Source organism: Cupressus sempervirens, chromosome 2 (assembly GCF_028749045.1).
Source record: "Cupressus sempervirens isolate cs-2001-9-10 chromosome 2, ASM2874904v1, whole genome shotgun sequence".
Classification (NCBI taxonomy): domain Eukaryota; kingdom Viridiplantae; phylum Streptophyta; class Pinopsida; order Cupressales; family Cupressaceae; genus Cupressus; species Cupressus sempervirens.
In genome coordinates this window covers 331,338,835-331,347,437 of record NC_143119.1, presented here as the reverse complement: position 1 = coordinate 331,347,437, position 8,603 = coordinate 331,338,835, and positions in this window count along the sequence as shown.

Genomic DNA, 8,603 nt, shown 5'->3' with positions numbered 1-8,603 from the left:
CCCCTCGACTCCCACCACTGTCTCTTTAGATTTTAAATTGATTATCTTTATCCTTGGTATGTATGTAAAGGACAACATTAGAGATATGTCATGAAAAGTTTTATTTTTAAAAGTAAATTTTCAATTCAAGTAGTTGCGAACTATAGAAGATTTCATAACATAAGTAGCTAAATTATTGGGAATTAAAAATGTTAATGATGTCCTGAAGTAATCGTTTTAATTTTTTATAACATAGTATTTGGTGATCTTTTACTAAATCCCTTGGATATATATCTAGCATTTCCTAAATTAAAAACTTTATTGATTTCAATCAGATGAAATTTCACCATATTTCATGGACTATTGTAGCTGGTTGATAATAGGCATTTCTTGTTTCACCTTTCATGGTCACAAAAAAAAATATAAAACATTTATTAATTAGGTAATATAAGTTATGGCTATAATCTTATATTCATTCTATTATTGGTTTAAATTTTAATATAATATTTTTTATGGTTTAAGTTTTGCATCTCCTTGCTATCATCTTGTTAGCCAATGAAATACAAAATATATAGAAGATGATTATATAATTAACCATGGGTGTAACATTTTGTTATTAAAATTTTGTTGTTTCAGCCAAACTGCTGCACAAAAATTATAACTGTGGAGGGCCATAAGAAAATATTCATTTATGCAAAGAGGCTTATATCTACAGACAAAGAGCTTACAAATGATTATAATTTCCAATCAAAGAAAAGAAGATTTCTTACAATTGTGGCTGAAAAAGGTGAAGATCTCTATAACTATCATATAGTTTATCATTTTATATATTTTGGATCTTGATATCTTATGAGTATTTGTCTCATGGATTTGTAGTTGGATTTGAAAAATATAGTTATTTTAATTTTCCTTTTACAAACACTGTGAAGGTCTATCATATCTATACTTAAATAGCATGTGCATTTTGAATTTATAATTTTGTTAGATATGGTAAGGATTTCTTGTGTTTTGAACATTTCACAGCACATTTATATTTAGGAAGAGTGATTTCTATTTCATGGTTATATTAACCAAATTCCCACTCCCTATAGCAAGCTAAAAATCTAAAGTAGGCAGTTTAAGAATCATGGTTACTTCCAAGATTTTTTCTACCTTTGAGGTTACTCATTTGAAATAGACATTATAATTAAACTGACAAATTTAAAATTTATATTCACTCTCTTTATAGTTCTTAGTTACATTACCAAAAAGAGATGGTGAGTATTACAATATACTCTCTTTATACTTCCCACTTGCATTTCCATAAAATTGAAAATCGCTCTCTTTATAGTTCCCAATTACATAACTTATTGTTGAGGGCATGATCAATCAAAATTATTTTGGTAAGGCGGAGGTTATTATGCACTAAATTTCATTTGTAGTGGAAATACTACATACAATTATTGTATAGATATCCTTAAATATCAATTAAAATATTATTTTTGTTTGGTAAGGGAACTTTATAGAGTTCCTTCTTTAATTTTTTTGTCTTTTCTTGTGAGATGGCATAATAGTCTCTATAATTAACATGAGTAACCTTTTAACTTATCTTCAATTTTATAAAAAAATATTTTTAGCTTTGCCTATTCTTAATTCTAAATATTCCAAGGCTAATTAAATTTTTTATTTTTCATATTGGTATTATTGCTATACTTTAGGTCAGTTCAAATCAGTTCGTAATTTCTTTGTATGGTAATAGGACTCCTCACTTGAGTTCCTATGCCACAAAACTAACTAGATGCTTTGGAGTTTCTTATATTATGAAATCGTATTTTTATTAATGAGTTTTATTTAACTCACTTCCTTTTATGCTTAACATTTTTCCTATATCTAGGTGAGGTTATACACAAACACTAGGATAATGGCCATTGTATCATGGCAATTACAACAATATGGGACCATACAACATTTGTTTTGAGTGTTCTTAGGCAGAAACCTACAAATGAAACACAAGAGACTCTTCAAATATTTGTATTTCTAAGTACTCATGTAAAGGTAGGGAATAATTGGTTCCTTAATGAAACTTTTTCTTTCTATTTTTGTTGCAAGGAATGTGACATGTTATTCTTACAAGAAAAATAGGCAAAGAACCTTTATATTGCTTCAGACTGTTATGGGTGTTCTGTATCATGAAGTATTGATATAGTAAGTATTTTTATGTATGTCTATAATGCTTTAGTTTATCTCATCCCATATTATTGGTATCCATTTAATGAAGAAAGAGCAATGTTACAGGTGTATGTTAGGATGTCTTACACTAGTAGCTCCTAGCTCATCAGTCTTTCTGATTGCAATGCTGAGGTGTGCACTTGCTATATATAATTCTAATGCTAATCTATATGCTTTAAAGTCAAAAGTAATTATCCCTATATAAATACTACTATGTGAGGTATTGTTGTAGCAAATCGTATCATCATAATAATGAATAATGCATAAGAAGTTAGAACCCACTAATCCTACTTCTACAAGAAACATTGAATACCAGTACTTCCTCCACATGCATTATAGGATGGAGCTTATCAATCTTTCATAATATATCATAGGTTCGTTAAAATAAAATTATTGATTATTTCTTAGTATTAGTAAGATAATATACCCAATGAAAATACCAATGGGTATAGAATACTTACTCAAAACCTTATTAGATTAAGTTCATGATCAAAATATTATTGATTATAGTTGGTAAACTATTTATAAGATCACTGGAAACAAATGTGAATATTTTAAGTCTATTCACACCCATTAACCAAGATAAGATTAGACAAAACTGGTATTTAATTATGACTAAGGTAGTCCATTCAACCTTTGACATAGATTTGCAAATTGTTAGGGTCCTTACAACCTTGAATTGCACTACATTCAAGAATAGAACATGCATGATCTCTAACCTTATACAAATCAGTGTTATGCCCATGCTGCGATAATCTCTAATTGCACAAACTCTATTGTAGATGAAACTTAGAAATAGTATATAACTTTAATTGCAGAACTTTCTTTGTTTAGAAAAGTAGAAGTAAATGGTAGACGTCATCATAAACTACACATATTGGATGAAGCTACACACAAACCAATTCCTCTCAACAAAATAAAAAAGAGTTTGGAATAACATTAAATTATTATCAACAAAATTTAGAATTAGCTTTCTCCCTTGTTTGCACAAATAAAGGTCTTTCTTTTTTGGTTCCATAACTTTATTATAATAAGGGAAGCAAGCCACATGTAATGAATTTGACAATGAGAACATTCTCTTGATCTTTACATTATGCATTTAATAAAATCACTATTCTTTAAAGGGTACTAGCTCACTAGAAGAGCGTCTACTTTACAAGTAGGAAGATGGTTGTTTGATTTCATCATGCCCTAATATCATTAAATTAATGATAGAATAAATTACCAAATATACTACCAAATCAAATACCAAATATACTATTAAATATTCTACTAGATAAACTACCAAATAATAATGATCAACAACTAAATAAATGATTAAATAAACTACTAGCTATTAACAATTAACAACCAAATAAACCACCAGATAACAACAATAAACAACCAAATAAACTACCATTTATCAACAATAAATGACCAATCAATGATTAAAATAATTTGGTCATAAATTTGGTTGAGAGATCAATGTCCAGCAATATAGTACCACTAGTCATATGATCAAAATTAGTCATATATCTACAATATTTAGTAGTTTATTAAATCATATATTTTTGTTTTTGTACTAGTGTACACAAAGGAAATCATCAAAACAAGTGAATATAATAACATCTAATGATTAAATGAGAATATTCACATTAAACCCTATCACATCGAGTCATACCCACCAAATAAAAGAGAGAAATGATTGAAATGAAGAAGACATTGTAAAAAAACTACAACTTCTCATGATTAAACTGACAATGTGCCCTATTTCTTTCACATTTGATGCAATAATTTCATGACAAACTTGAAACCCTCCAATAAACTCCTAGAAATGATTGATACATTCTAGAATCACCATTTTTCATGATTAAAACTAGTTATACACACATTGAATGACAAAGAATTGTGAAATCATTGCTACCTATTTGTGGAGGAAGGATTCTCTTACTTGTATCAAATGTGAATGGTGGACTAGAACCCTTGTCAATCATAGAGAAACAAAATTGGTGGGAAGCATTCACAAGAGAAGAAATTTCTAGAAAATAATGGAAAGAATGTGAAACATACATGATTTTGGGGTTTGTAGTGGGTAGTAATTAGGTTACTCGTAAGCGGTTATGTGATAGTCAATGAGATGTGAATGTGTTAAGGTGATTAGGTATGGCGTAAGGAGAGGTTAAGTTGGATCCTCTACAAGCTATAATTAGATGGGGTTTTGACTAACACAAGGGCCAAAGTGATTTTATTAAAAGGACCCCTTAACAAATTTTCTAACTCAATGAGCAGATCCACATTATAAACAACCTAGAATTACATGTCTATGTGTTCAGTTATTAGGGATAATGTTATTTATGTTGGTCACTTCATTGTCAAATGCTACTTTTTGACTGCTTTACACTTGAAAATCTCTACATAGTCTTCTATGAATACCCATAAGTCAAAACCTTAGCTTTAAGTTACTAACTTACCTACTAAAATACACCAAAAAAATTGACCATATCTGATTTACAATTCAAAAATTCTACACATACAAAGTTAGGTTGAACGACTGTTAGACAATTTCCCCTACCATTTACAACATATTTATTTTAATCCTTTATTCAATAAAAATAATAATTATCATTTATTCAATAAATAACAAAAATTTAAAGTGAATTCATTATCCCAGACATAATTTGATGGCCGTATTGGTCGTTTTAGCACTTTTGGACTGTAATATGACAAACTAAAAAATTGTTAGACCGTATAAGTTGATAGACTAAATTTCTAGAAAACTGTCAATATAACATTTAAATTTATTATCAAACGATCAATATTTATTATAGGAAACTCAAGATTTTACTTAATAATATACATAATATGATTTTATAATATATATGTATCATAAATCTATCTTATTTTTCATTATATATATTTCTATATAAAAAATGTTTAAATATTAACTCAAAGTTCTAAATTGAGAAGCTTGCTTATTTTATTTTATTTGAGATGTTATATGTATATGTATATGTATATGTATACATATACATATACATTCACACACACACACACACACACACACACACACACACACACACACACACACACACACACACACACACACACACACACACACACACACACACACACACACACACACACACACACACACACACACACACACATATGATCGGTAAGAGGCCGAAGACAAGATTTTTTATTATTATGTGATATGATCAATTATTATTAATATTAAGTTTTTGTAGAGTCGAACCCAAGATCTCTTAGATAAGAGGCTCACAATTTATCGTTGTGTTGTAGGCTCTTGCCTCGGATATTTTAAATATTATTAATTTAAAGCTACAAGGTTATAAAGTCTCTTTAAGCTGAGAGGCTTTCTATAGTGGAAGCATTCATCAATATAAAAATTTTAAGAATTTTTGTAAAATCTAAAGCTTATTTGAATGTTTTAATGAGTTGGCAGTTTATTGAGTTGGAAGATTATAATATAAATGACACAATCAACAATTTATTAAAATAAACAAAAATAGACCAGACCATTACTAACAAAATTTTGTGAGATTGCAAACAAATGGATCAAACATTAATCCAAAAATCTCCACTCGAAATATGTACCAACAACCATGAAAACAAGTGTCACTGAATTTGATTTTTTCTTTTTTCTTTTTATGATCATTCAAAGTGAAAGATATTGTCACATAAATGTGGAGAAGTTGGATAGCCTTCAGTTACAGTCCTAGAGAATCTTCGGTTACAAGAGCAAGCAAAATAATATTTTATATAGTATTGCAATTTCTCTTACATGATGTGCCCTCTCTTATCACATGGTCTCCACTCTTACCCCTTAGCCTGCCCCTCCTTGCCATGGAATGACTGCCCTTGATGCTAAGACAGGACAAATACCTGTGGAGCTCATGCTACTCCTTGTGTACTCTTTCCAAGGAGCCCTTGAAACAGTGGCTCTTACAATAGAGATGATAGGACATCTATGGGTGCATGGTCTACAACATCAATGATTTATTCCTGCAATGAAGCAAGGAGATGGCAACCAAAGCAAGCATACTTAGAATAGTGTTCCATCCATTGGGCATGTTTGTTGTCTCAATCATTACCTCTATCTGGAAACACATGCTACACTTGGGCGTTGAGGGTTATGAAGATCGTCTCTATCATCGTCTCTCTCTAGAATGCAAAAATTTATGTTTCTTAGAAGGCTTAAGGCATTGAAAACTAAATTATTAGGGTTGATTATATGTAGTGGAGTTACTTTGTAGTTCTGGTTCATTTGTAGAGAGAATCATTGCATTTCCATGCATTGAAGGCATTTTCTTTTTTGGAAGGTTCGTTGTTTTATGGTATTTTTGTGGTTATATTGTTTAACAATTAATCTAGAGTTTTTGCTCAACTAATTCATTTCAATTGCAACTTTTGTGCAATATTTTGGTTGAAGAAGCAGGGTCTAATGTCGAGGCTAGATTTCTATAATGAACTTATTTCAAGAGATGAGAGTCTTCGCTATGACTTTGCTTGCCTAATTTACAGGTAAAATTATCTATTTTATTTAGATAATAGGGTTTGCATGAATTTCAGGATCTCAAGTGCAATACTTCTAAGGAAATTATCCTATTTTCTTCTTGAATATAGTTTTAAGGAAGAGACTTAGTGAAGAAAAGGTAAAAGAAATAGTTTGTGATGCTATGAACATTGAAAGAGAGTGTGTGAAACCCTTTCTTGTGACTTGGTTGGAATGAATGCTTCACTTATGAGACAATACATAAAATTTGTTGCAGATCAACTCTTGCTAAATACTCTAACTCTTGTATGTTTTTTAACAAATCTATTGTTTAACTTCAAAAATGATTTAGTTTATGTTCTGACTTTTCTAAAAGATTATTTTTCCATTAACTATTACTAAATGTTCTCATTCCTTTCTTTTCAAAATATCTTATGTAGATTGACTATTCCATAACAGTGTGCTTTCCATGCTCAGCTCCATACTTTGAATTCATTCAAATGAATTATTTTCCAGACTGAATCATACAATTATTTCACAATACAAATAACCTTGAAAGATATGGAAAATGTGAAAACATAGATAAGGAAAATACCTATAAAAATTTATGCAATTTTTTTTAATAAAAATATATGCCAAAATATGTAGAGATAATATTAGATATTTAGAATATTTTTTGAAAGTTTAAATGATTCTTATAAAAGATCTAATTATAATTATTTTTTAATATAGATTAGTAATCACTAAATTTAAACAAATCAAAACATGTCAATGACTTCAAAATTATGGCACAAATTAATTTAATTTAGAAACTCACTTAATTTCCTCTCTTTTTTTAAATTTCTAAATGAATTTATAATATAATGATACAATTATTTCACAATACAAATAAGCTTGAAAGATGTGGAAAATGTAAAAGCATATATAAGGAAAATACCTATAAAAATTTATATAGAACTTTTATAAAAATATATGTCAAAATATGTAGGGATAATATTAGATATTTAAAATAATTTTTGAAAGTTAAATAATTTATATAAAAAATCTAATTATTATTTTTATTTTTAATATAGATTAGTAATCACTAAATTTAAACAAATCAAAACATGTCAATGACTTCAAAATTATAGAACAAATTAATTTAATTTAGAAACTCACTTAATTTTCTTTTATTTTTTAATTTCTAAATGAATTTATAATATAATCAACTATTATTTTTGAATTAAAAGCAACCAAAACTAGGGGCTTGACCCTTTAACAATCAAATTGGTCAATAACCAATAGATAACCATAAACCAAAACTACCCCCTACCACTTAATAAAACAAAAACAAGGTTTGGATCCATAATTAAAGGAGTATCAACAGGCCTAACATACATACTGCGTGCATTAAAACCAGTAAAGCTACAGTAATATATAAACAAAGACATGATAGTCTTAAACCCCTTCAAGTTCAATAACCAACAGATTAACAACATAAAAACAAAAAAAGAGAAAACCATTAAGGCTTCTTAGCCTCAGCCTTAAACCCCTTCAAGTTCAATAACTAGCAGATTAATAGCATAAAAACAAAAAAAGAGAAAACCATTAAGGCTTCTTAGCCTCTTTCCTCCCCAAGAGGATGTTAGCCCAATCCTCCACAAGGAAATCAAACAACATTCTGTATAATCAACTATTGTTATTTTCATCTTTCAAAAAATGAAAGGTTTGTAGTTTCATTTTGAGATGTAAGATTTGGAGATGATCTAACAAGAGCTCTTTGAGAGCTGGAGTCCCTGCCTCTAGGGAAACAAATTGGACGTAATATTTGTTAAAATTATGGTTTTGAAAAGAGAAGTTATAAATTTTAACAAATTTACTTTAGATTTTTAGTTAATATTTTAAATTTTAATTTTATAGAATAATGTGGCGACTACCCATT